We start from the raw sequence: 12,402 nt of genomic DNA, 5'->3' as shown, positions 1-12,402 counted from the left end.
CCCCGAACAGTTGTTTTTTTTTTTTAAGATTTTATTTTATTATTTGACAGAGACAGTGAGAGAGGGAACACAAGCAGGGGGAGTGGGAGAGGGAGAAGCAGGCTTCCCGCCGAGCAGGGAGCCCGATGCGGGGCTCGATCCCAGGACCCCGGGATCATGACCTGAGCTGAAGGCAGACGCTTAACGACTGAGCCACCCAGGTTCCCAGTAAGGGTTTTAATAATGTGCCCATGCATCCAGGCAAAACCCCAGAGTACAGTGGCCTTCCAGCCTGGGGGAGGCTATGGACACAAGTGAGAGCCATTGGGTCCTGTTAGGAGACAGTCATCTAATTCTGGGTCCCTTTAACTGCAGTCAAAATCTCAAGGGCTATTCAGTTTTGGAGGGCCATCTTTTGAATTTGTGTAATAAAAGACAGTCTGTTGTCACTTTGTAGGGACCAAGGGAGTCCAAATCTAGGGATAAGTTTTCTTAGCAAAGATTTTGTCACCTCCGTGGCCTTTTTACCCAAATCAGTAGCCTGGTGTAAGCCCTGTATTACCTTCAATCGGTTATTTTTGAGTATAAAGATTTTTCCTTCATTATTAACAAGGCAGTCCTGTGCATTTCTTGGTCTGAACAGACCAGACTTAAGGACTTTATTGGAGTTAAGATTGATAAAAGACTTAATATTTGTTTATTTTGTGCTGCCTGCTTGGCTGCACGGTCTAGTGAATTGTTTCCTCAGATTCTAAGGTCATACCCTCGATGTCCTTTGAGGTGAATTACAGCTACTTCCTTAGGTAGGCGTACAACCTGAAGAGTCATAATTTCAGGCCCATCTTTGGGGAGTTATGGCTTGATAATAAGCCCCTTTTCTTCCAAATTGCTCCGTGAGCATGTAGGACTAGGGAAGCATATTTGGAGTCAGTATAAGTATTAATTTTTAAGGCTCTGGCAATTGCAGGGGCACCTGGGTGGCTCAGTCCTTAAGTGTCTGCCTTCGGCTCAGGTCATGATCTCAGGGTCCTGGGATCGAGCTCCTCATTGGGCTCCCTGCTCAGCGGGGAGCCTGCTTCTCCCTCTCCCTCAGCCTGCCACTCTGCCTACTTGTCATCTCTCTCTCTCTCAAAAATAAATAAAGAAAATATTAAAGATTTGGCAACTGCCAAGCACGAGTGAGCACTATAGCATACCCAGCTTTTCTTATTCCTTTTTCCATGAAACTATTGTCATTAGTAAACCAACTGTCGGGCACCTGGGTGGCTCAATCGTTAAGCGTCTGCCTTCGGCTCAGGTCATGATCCCAGGGTCCTGGGATCGAGCCCCTCATCGGGCTCCCTGCTCGGCGGGAAGCCTGCTTCTCCCTCTCCCACTCCCCCTGCTTGTGTTACCTCTCTCGCTCTCTGTCAAATAAATAAATAAAATCTAAAAAAAAAAAAAAAAAGAAGAAGAAAGAAGTACGATGGTCAGGTTCAGGCATAAGGGTAGCTGAGTTTAAAGTCTGACAGGTTTCAAGTATTATTTCAGGCATATCTATAAGTGTAGACTGGTATTTAATAAATCGGCCTCCATCATCCATTGGTGGCCTTTGGTTTCTAAGGCACTCCGGACCTGAGGTGAAGTCATTATAGTCAGGGACTGTCCCGTGGTGAGCTTTGAGGCTCCTACCAGGAGGGCTGTTATATGCTTGGCGAAAGGCTTTGTTTACAATTGTAACTCAAAAGTGGTGGCATCTATGATAAATATGACTATGACGTTTGAAACCATCAAGAAGACCTCTGTTTGAAGTCCAGCGTTAACAATATCCTAATTATAAGGAATCACTGGCAAGTGGGAGAAGACTTGTCAAGAGATAAGGACATCCCCAAGTGCATCATCCAATCCAATCATAATGAAAGTGGGGTCATCCATTATCTCCACAAGTCTATAGTTAACCCTACAGAGTGGGGTATGCTCTGGCTTTCAGGGGATGATTTCATCATCCTGGCCACATAGAATTGGTCAAGGTGCTAGTTGAGTTATGCAATCACTGGGGAATCAATCCCATTTTCTAGCTGTTTAAATAATCATGTGCCCATGGGGTCTTGTTATTATCCCCATTGAATAACAAGCAAGAAGATTGTCTATATGTGAGCTACTGTAGTAAGTTCTCCGAAGTTTACCTCAAGTTGTCTAGCTTAGGTAAGCAGCAAACATTTAAAGACAATCAGATCTAGAATTTAACATCCATAAAGGTGTGTTACTGAAACATGATTTTTCTCTCTAAAATAACCCTCATTTTTAATCAGAGATAGCTAAATCAGGACTAATTTATCTGAAGAACAAACACAGTTTTAACAAACTTGGCCTAATTATTTACATAAGCTCAGCAAGAATAAGGATTGATCATACAGATTTTTGAGAATCTACTTTGCTGGAACTTTTTATAAGGAATCTCTAGGTCGAACTTTTAGTAGCCTCTCCATGCCAGAAGCCAAGCCAAGTACTTGCCATCAGACATGCCTGTAATACCTGTAGATTTGGGTGGATTCCTCTTCATGAGGGCCCCCAAAGTATCCTGAAGTTCCTGCACCTGCCAGGAAGTGACATCCTTTACTCACCTGGTGAGGCTGCTGGGAACTCTAAGCAAGGTATCAGGCCAGCAGTTCCCAAGGGCTTTATGGCTCAGGGTTTCATAAAGTCAACCTTACGTCCTGAAAGCTGTTTGGTCAAATCTGAGTCTATGCATGCCTTTCTCAAATATGACATTCCAGTCAAAGCCTTGGTAAAATAACCAATGTTTCCAATGATGTCCTGTTACAAGGAGAATAGATTCTTATTGAACTTATGCAAATGACTATGATTGCCATGGAAGAAAGAATACTTACTGAGACCTTTTGAATTTTGGAGGGTTTAGGTAGAGAGAAAAATTAAATGTTTTAATTTGCTTACAAATGAATATTTTATCACATTTCTGTAAGTCATGGATATCTTAAAAAGTTTCCTTAGTCTGGAAGAGTAAACATAGAGAACCAGCAATGTTTCAAACAAGAGTCACCAAACTATAATCATCTTTTTAGTTCATTTAGTCCCATGTTACTAATTCTTGTTTTATTTGAATGCAGCTTTTTAGTTAGTCCTGGAAATTCTTACCCATTTCATTTTCATGATCTTAAAGATATTGAATACCCGTTGTTGTTGTTTTTTTAAGATTTTATTTATTTATTTGACAGAGAGAGAGATAGCGAGAGCAGGAACACAAGCAGGGGGAGTGGGAGAGGGAGAAGCAGCCTCCCCGCTGAGCTGGGAGCCCAATGCGGGGCTCGATCTTAGGACCCTGGGATCATGACCTGAGCCGAAGGCTGCCGCTTAACAACTGAGCCACCCAGGCGCCCCTGAATACCTGTTTTGTCCCAAAAGTCCTTTATATGAACTTCCTTGAAGATGAAACTCATTTTGCAAGACAATAAGAACAATTATAAATGACAAAAAATCAGAAATGGACACTGTTAATGCTCTGAGAGTTCATTATGATACAATTGACAAGGAAAGTCGGTTATTCTGTGACACATAACACCTCCATAGCCAGAACACTGAGTAATGATGACCTTTTTTTAATTTATTTTTTAAAGATTTAATTTATTTATTTGACAGAGAGAGAGACACAGCAAGAGAGGGAACACAAGCAGGGCGAGTGGGAGAGGGAGAAGCAGGCTTCCTGCTGAGCAGGGAGCCGGATGTGGGGCTCGATCCCAGGACCCTGGGATCATGACCTGAGCCGAAGGCAGATGCTTAACGACTGAGCCACCCAGGTGCCCCGAGTGATGATGACCTTATACCAGAATGTAACATACCAAACAAATAAGCCTAATTAGTCAACCAGACTTTGTTCATGATTTAAATCTTGGGGAACTTTGTTAAATCCTTAGAAAGTTTTTTTTTTTTTTAAGATTTTATTTATTGGGGCGCCTGGGTGGCTCAGTCGTTAAGTGTCTGCCTTCGGCTCAGGTCATGATCCCAGGGTCCTGGGATCGAGCCCCGCATTGGGCTCCCCGCTCGGCGGGAAGCCTGCTTCTCCCTCTCCCACTCCCCCTGCTTGTGTTCCCTCTCTCACTGTGTCTCTCTCTCTCTGTCAAATAAATTAAAAAAAATAAAATAAAATAAAAAAGATTTTATTTATTTATTTGACAGAGAGAGACACAGCGAGAGGGAACACAAGCAGCAGGAGTGGGAGAAGCCGACTTCCCCACGAAGCAGGGAGCCCCATGTGGGGCTCGATCTCAGGACCCTGGGATTATGACCTGAGCCGAAGGCAGGCGCTTAACGACTGAGCCACCCAGGCGCCCCAAAACCTTAGAAAGTTTTAAAGCACGTGCCTAAATAGGATTAAGGATGTTAAAGACTTGATAAAGGCAAAACATAGAAACTGTTTTTTTCTGGGCAGGCAAAGAGAAAACAACTGTTTACATTTTCTTATCAAGAGCAGAACAACTCAAGAAAACTTGTCTTAAATTTTATTTTTTTTTAAAGATTTTATTGATTTATTTGAGAGAGAGAGAATGAGATAGACAGCACGAGAGGGAAGAGGGTCAGAGGGAGAAGCAGACTCCCTGCTGAGCGGGGAGCCCGATGCGGGACTCGATCCCGGGACTCCAGGATCATGACCTGAGCCAAAGGCAGTTGCCCAACCAACTGAGCCACCCAGGCGCCCAAGAAAACTTGTCTTTTGGGGTTTTTCTCTTTGTTTTAAATAAGTCTTATTTTTTATAAAGATTTTATTTATTTGACAGAGAGAGAGCGCGCGAGCGAGCACAAGCAGGGGGAGGGGCAGAGGGAGAGGGAGAAGCAGGCTCCCCGCTAAGCAGGGAGCCTTGATGTGGCTCCATCCCAGGACCCTGACATCATGTCCTGGGCTGAAGGCACACTTAACCAACTGAGCCACCCAGGCACCCCGAAAGCTTGTCTTTTTTTTTTTTTTAAGATTTTATTTACTTATTTGAGAGACAGCACATGAGAGGGGAGAGGGTCAGAGGGCGAAGCAGACTCCCTGCCAAGTAGGGAGCCCGATGTGGGACTCGATCCAGGGACTCCAGGATCATGACCTGAGCTGAAGGTAGTCGCTTAACCAACTGAGCCACCCAGGTGCCCAGCTTGTCTTTTTGAACAGAGAAAGCTGACTTTCAGTCTCATACCAGTGTACTTTAAAATCCATTCATTTCCATCTTAGTCCGTCCTGACCACACCTAAAATTCCATTCCAAAGATTTCCCATCACAAACCTTCCACAATTTTCCTTTGCATTCAGATTTTGTCCCAAGCCATTTCCTTCCAAACAACCAGTCTCATTTAGGACAAAATTACCTTCTTTTACCTTCAACAAAAATGCATTCCCATTCCCTGTATCTTTCTTACATATCTTCTACTTTTCTACATACAGAGTTGTTTCCCTTATTTCTATCACTCTTAATTACATTTAGCATAATTTTTGCACTCTTAGAAACCTGAGTCTCGGGCGCCTGGGTGGCTCAGTCATTAAGTGTCTGCCTTTGGCCCGGGTCATGATCTCAGGGTCCTGGGATCAAGTCCCACATGGGGCTTCCTGCTCAGTGGGGAGTCTGCTTCTCCCTCTTCCACTCCCCCTGCTGTGTTACCTCTCTCACTGTGTCTCTCTCTGTCAAATAAATAAATAAAATCTTAAAAAAAAAAAAAAAAAGAGTGGCGCCTGGGTGGCTCAGTCGTTAAGCGTCTGCCTTCGGCTCAGGTGGTGGTCCCAGGGTCCTGGGATCGAGCCCCACATCGGGCTCCCTGCTCCGCGGGAAGCCTGCTTCTCCCTCTCCCACTCTCCCTGCTTGTGTTCCCTCTCTCGGTGTGTCTCTCTCTGTCAAATAAATAAAATCTTTAAAAAAAAAAAAGAAACCTTAGTCTCCAGTGAAAACTAAGTAGTAACCAGCTGTGAACTGTTTCAACAGAATTCTTCAGATGGCAAATTTATGAATCAATTAAGCACAAAACATGTTTACCAACAGATTTAAATATCCTTAGTTTCTTTGCTGCAATAAAAAGTCAAAAGGACAAACCTACATTCGGTAATCAATGATTTAGCACCTTATCCTGTTTGGAAAAGACCTAGATGTCCAAGGAATTTAATCCCATTTATCATCCAAGCAAAACTTTATAAAGTTTCAAGTTACCAAAGACTTTGAAAGCTATCTTAACAATTACCCAAGAGAACTTTGATGAGACAGACAATTAACCATTTTAAGTCATCTTTTTGCTACCAAATTACAAAAGAGATAACAGGAGCTTATTTGACCTTCAGTAAACCTCGATAGAATAAAAGTTTCACGTTTACTGCTGATAACTTAAAGACATGTCTATCTTAATTAAACCAACAAACTTAACTTAGTGTAAATACTGATTTATGTTCCACCTGGATCCTTCCCATTGTCAATTTTTACCTGAGACGCTGGTGGGGAAATCTGGAGTGGGTGGTGTTAGGTCCAGGGGGTGCTCTTCATGCTCCCTGACAGCGAAGGGAGAAGGAGCCCTGGTGCCTGAGGCACGGAGGATGGTCTAGAAGCCAGTCATGCAGGCCCCACCCAAGGTGGTGCAGAAACAGAAGGGGGGGGGAGCAGAAGAGGCAAAGTGCTGCCAGAAGGCGGGGAAAGGGTGCCTGGTTCTAGAGCTCATCAGCTCCAACAGAGGCACAGACGCCATGCTTTCCCACCAACAAGGGGGGAATAGGCAGTCCATGTCGGGCCGGAGAAGACAGGGAATTTTCCCAAAACAAAGGGAGTTTTGGCAGCTTCTTGGGAATATTCCTTAAAGTCCCTTTCCCGAGGTAGACTAACCACAGTTGGCTCCAATTACAGCCATTAACCCGGGATATGAGTGAGGGAGAAGCCCCCAAATCTAATAGGAAGAACAGTGAGAGACTCAGGAGTCCCCTTTGTCCGAGATGGCCTGTGTTTCCTCCGGCAACCTGGGTTTACCGGGAGGAGGCCTATTTAGGTAATTATCATCCAATATGTAAGGAGGGGGTTTACTAGCCAGACACATTCGGGCAAACACATTCTGCCCTGTTTCCTGCAGAGGAGATCTAACTGATAGATCCCACTGAGGCCATGCAGTGTTACAGGCGCTCAGTCCTTTCCTAAGTTTTGCAATCCAAATTGTTTCCAGTGGGTTAAAAGGCACCCCTAGGGAGAGTCCCTGGGAACTGAAGAAGAAGCCTACTAAGGCCATGTGACCAGAAAAGTAAAGAAGGCCCATTACCACATCCCCCCGACACCCCGGTAGCATCCCACGCAGGATATGTCAGAGGTTCCCATGTGTCAAAAGCGACCGGAGGTGTCTCTCAAACAAGACATCGCTACTGATCACAATCCTGCCTTCCTGTGAAGGCATTCCTGCCATAAAGGTCCCCGTAGGAGGGATGCCGGCGTCCCTCCCCTACCCCATCGCATCCTCTGCTGCCGATGGGTGCCGGTGAATGGACTGAAATATCCGTGCCATGCCATCACATGCCCTGAAGGTTGCGTACTGCCCTGCTGTTTTTAACCCATGGAAAATACTGGAAAAGTTTCACAAGGGGGAAATTACCGAATGTTGCAGTTTTAAGTAGTTAGTACAGGACATTGACAGAAAACAGTGAAGATGGAAATCCATCATGATCTAAGTGACATTCCAACATATGTGGTCCTTACAGCCAACTTCCCTAGAAAATGGTCCCGGGTTGGGTTTTAATTCCATCGGGTACTAGTTTTGGCCGGCTCCAAGTGGCTAGACCAGGAATGTGGAGGGGATCACATTAGATCAATCAGGAGGAAACCTCACACAGGAGACTTAAGAATGTCAGCCGTCCTGGTGACTTAGGTGGCTGTCCCGTGCTCAAGACAGACAACTTTGTATAAGGACAGGAGTAAGGGAGGGCATCAAGTTTCTGGGTCTTATTACCAACCTGGCCAGGGTACTAACTTCCAGCCAAAAGGCAAGCTTCCTCCTCCCTGTAGAGTAGCCACAGACTAGAGGGTTGCAGCCCGAGCAATCAGCATGAAAGTGTTCCAATAAGACCGTACTCCTTGAAGAGGCCCTGGAATGAGAGTAAAGGAAGAGGAAAGAAAGTATTCACCAAGTTTGCATCGAGGCTCAGAGTCCAGATGAAGTCTGGACTCAAAGCCCCATGTTGAGTGCCATATGATGTAGGAAAAATGTTAGGGTTCAAAGCCGACCACCAGGAGAGAATTATTGGGACATCTTTGGTTGTGCAAAAAGGTGGTTTTATGAAAGCACGGGACAGGACCCGTGGGCAGAAACTGCACTGGGGTCATGAGGAGTGGCCCATTATAGACTTTCAAGTTGGGAGGGGGTTAGGGATAGTGTTAAGTCTCTAAGGAATTTTGGAAGCAAGGTTTCCAGGATCTTGAGGGAGCTAGCTATTGTTGGGAAAAGGTCATTTATTACTGTCTAATAAAACTTTAGTCATGAGACCCTTCAGATGTATATCGGTGGGCCATATACTTGGGGGATGATTGCTAACATGTATCTTGGGGGGTTTAGAGATAAAGGAAGTTTCCAAAGGAATTTTTATGTTAAAGTAGACTTAACAGGATCCTGGCGGTGGGGGGGGGGGGGTCAGGCTAGGATTGCCTTTGGCCCTTAGCAAAGTATTAACATTGAAGCAGTTGAGTCCCTAGAGGAATGTCACTCTGCCTGTTTCAAGGACGGGTCAATGGGCTGTCGGTAGTAAGGAAATTTAATAATTTTTCTTCTGCCTTTGTTTCCCACATCAAAGGGGACCTGCAAGATAATGCTAAAGGGGACCTACAAATTAAAGCTAAAGGGGACCTACTAGATATTGTTAAAGGGGACCTTCAAGATACTGCTAAAGCGACCTTGCCACTGTCAAGTTAAGGTTGTTTACCCTTCTACCAAGCCATTAACATTAAGATAGGAGCTTCCTGGAGGAATGTCACACATGTCCCACCCAGGAGTGGGGGTGGGAGGGAAGTTGCAGGGTGTCAGCTTGTGCTTTGGCTTCAGGTAGCCTTCCGCTCCATCGTCATCCGTTTGAAGGAAAGGAAGACCGTTCCGTAGGATGGCATGACTCCTTGGTCTGCACCAGCCCTGCTGAGCTCTGTGGAGCTGCCCAGGCAGCCCAGCTTTGTGGCCCCAGGCCACATACCACCTGTGCTGGTGCGTAAGGGCAACCAAGGACTCTAGTCTGGAAGCTGCTGGTTCTGTGACCCTGGGCAGGACCCTCAACCCAACACTGGGGAGAGGGGCTCAGGCAATGGTCCTGGCTGAGGACAACAACTGCTGTCCCGGTTCTTTTCCCTTTTTCTCCCTAAGTTTGTCTGTCTGTTTATAATCGCTACACCCAACTTGGGGCTTGAATTCATGACCCCAAGATCAAGAGTCACATGCTCTATGGACTAAGCCAGCCAGACGCCTCTGCTGGCCTGGTTCTGTATAGGAGGAACTGGGCCGTGGGGTGTTGGGGGGACATGCCAGCCCCCCACCCTGCAGGGAACTGAGTAGAGGTAGGCAGCCTCCCAGCTCCCAGAGGCCTGCTGCACACAGCCTCTTCCCTGCAGAGCAGAGGAGTTTGGGGAAACTCAGTTGGCCTGAGATGAGGTCTCTATGAGCCCCTTCTCTGTTGGTTTCCAAAGAGGACATGCCTTCCAAGACCCACCAGGCTCTACTCCTTCAGAGGGCAATGTTTATTTATTTTACTTTTTAGTTTTTTAAAAGATTTTATTTATTTATATATTTGACAGAGAGGGAACACAAGCAGAGGGAGAGGGAGAAGCAGGCTCCCCACAGAGCAAGGACCCCGACGTGGGGCTCGATCCCAGGATCATGACCTGAGCCGAAGGCAGAGCCACTCAGGCGCCCCAGAGGGCAGTGTTTATTTAACCCAGCCCATCATACTCACTTGTCATAAGTGATGGGACCTGAGCTGATGGCCTGGCAAACCCGCAGACTGACCATTCCCCAGCACCTTTTGCTTCCTGCTCCCTGCTCCAGGGCCCCTACCTCCCTGGGAAGCAGCCCCTAGAACTGAGCCAGTGTTCAGGATGACTTAGAATCAGCACCTCAACGGGCTCTCCCCAAGCCCTAGGGCACTGTCTTCTGAGGTGTGTGTGGGGGGGTGGGAGCCTACTCAATTTCACTCTCCAGGCGAGGCAGCACTAGTGTGGGACCCAGGGTGGCGCTCTCCCATCCCCCAACCTTAATGTCCTCATCCGTAAAATGGGGGCCATTATTTGCACCTGGGCCCTTTTGGGTGGATGATTCCCATCGCACTGAGTCCCCTGGGGAGCACATCTCTACACGAGGGCCCAGGAGGATGGAGTGAACATGCTGGGGGGGGTCTGCCACGAGCCACACCCAATCTCCAGGCTCTCCTGGGGCACCCAAGCGGCAGCCCAGAGAGAAACAGCTTTGGAAGTCTGGCTGTGCCGGGACGCCCTCTGCTGGACATCGGAGAAAGTGTCTCTTGGACTGCCTTTCTCTGGTCCTCTCCGTTCAGCTCCCGATTCTTGCTAGACCGGCTGCACACCCACAATACCCCAGGACTGGGAGGAACTACGATGGGGCAGAGAAAAGTTCTGGGGCAGATGGGGAATGAGACCACTGGGTCTGCAGGAAGGAAACTGGGCTCGGAGTCAAACCCGTGTTCAAACCCCAGCCCCATCACTGTGTGCCCCTGGTCCAGTTACTAGATCTCTCTGAACCTCAGTTGCCTCATCATCCAATTAAAACTCATTATCTACCCTGTGGGGTTGTTGCCAGGATTAGGTGAGATAATGTAGAGAAATGCCTGGTTCCGGGCACACAGTAGTGATGTAGGAAAGACATCAGGATTCGCAACCTACAACCAAGAATGCATTCTTGAGACTTCTTTGGTGCAAACAAAAAGGTGGTTTTCTTAAAGCACGGGGACAGGTTTTATTAAAGTATGAGCAGAAAGAAGAGAGGGCGTGCGGAGTGGCCCGTTATATACTTTCAAGTTGGGAGGGGGTTAGGGATAGTGTAAGTCTCTAAGGAATTTTGGAAGTAAGGCTTCCAGGACCCTGAGGGGGCTAGCTATTGTTAGGAAAACGTCATTTTACTGTCTAGTAAAACCTTAGTCATGAGACCCTTCAGATGTATATTAGTGGGCCACGTGCTTGAGCGATGATTGCCAACACCTGTCTTGGGGGTTTAGAGATAAAGGAAATTTCTAAAGGAATTCTTATATGTTAAAGTAGACTTACGGGATGGGGGTAGGGTGGGGTCAGGCTAGGATTGCCTTTTGCCCTTAGCAGAGAATTAACATCAAGAAGTGGAGTTCCTAGAGGAATATCACTCTGCCCGTTTCAAAGACTTGTCAATGGGCTGTAGGTAGTGAGGAAATTTAGTAATTTTTTCTTCTGCCTTTGTTTCTCACATCAAGTAGGTGCTCAATAAACATAAAAATGATTTCAAGGTGAAACCAATCCAAAGAGTGGTGGGTGTGTTATTTTTTTTTTAAGATTTATTAATTTATTTTAAAGCACACACAAGTGGGGGGAGGGGCAGAGGGAAAGGGAGAGAAGCAGACTCCCCCCTGTGCAGGGACCTGATCCAGGGCTCAACTGCGGCTCCATCTCATGACCCTGAGATCATGACCTGAGCCAAAACCAGGAGTCAGACACTTGACGGACTGAGGCACCCAGGCGCCCCCAAAGAGTGGTGGGTGTTTCAGACCATGAGCTGCAGTGAAGTTTCAGAGTCTGGGTGGGGTCCCAGTCCCTCGGCTCGTCTCCTGGCAGGTGGGCTTCTCCCTGCACTGGGGGCTTTGGCACATGAGGCTCCCTGAGGTCCCCCCCCGGGGGGGCAGGCAGGCAGCGAGGGTTGGATGGGCCAACCGCCCAAAGCTCCCCGCACAAGGTCCTGCAGGCGCAGCTGTGCCCTTACTTGGTCCCTGTCTCTGTGTCAGCCTGGAAGATCAGCGAGGGCAGCAGTCAGGGAATGGCTCCATACACCACTTCCTCACGGGACAACTTCCCTGTCTGAGCCTCCCTTTCCTCATCTGTATAATAGGGATGAAAGCTGGGGGCACCTGGCTGGCTCGGTGCAGCCTGCGACTCTTGATCTCGGAGTTTTAAGTTCGAGCCCCACAGTGGGTGTAGCGATAACCTTAAAAATAAAATCTTTAAAAAGAAAGAAAGAGGGGTGCCTGGGTAGCTCAGTCAGTTAAGCCTCTGCCTTCAGCTGGCTCACGTCATGATCCCAGGGTCCTGATGGGCTCCCTGCTCAGCGGGGAGCCTGCTTCCTCCTCTCCCCCTGCCCCGCCCCTGGCTCATGCCTGCAAGCTCCCTCTTTCTCAAATAAAAAAATAAAAATCTTTAAAAAAATAGAAAGAGAGAGAGGAAAGAAGGGACGGAAGGAAGGAGCGAGCACCAACCTCACAGGG

Source organism: Callorhinus ursinus, unplaced genomic scaffold (genome assembly GCF_003265705.2).
Source record: "Callorhinus ursinus isolate GAN/ISIS: 27379988/994484 unplaced genomic scaffold, GSC_fseal_2.0 scaffold48, whole genome shotgun sequence".
In the NCBI taxonomy this organism is placed as follows: Eukaryota; Metazoa; Chordata; class Mammalia; order Carnivora; family Otariidae; genus Callorhinus; species Callorhinus ursinus.
The sequence above is the reverse complement of the archived record's forward strand: the minus strand, read 5'-3'. Positions refer to the sequence as shown.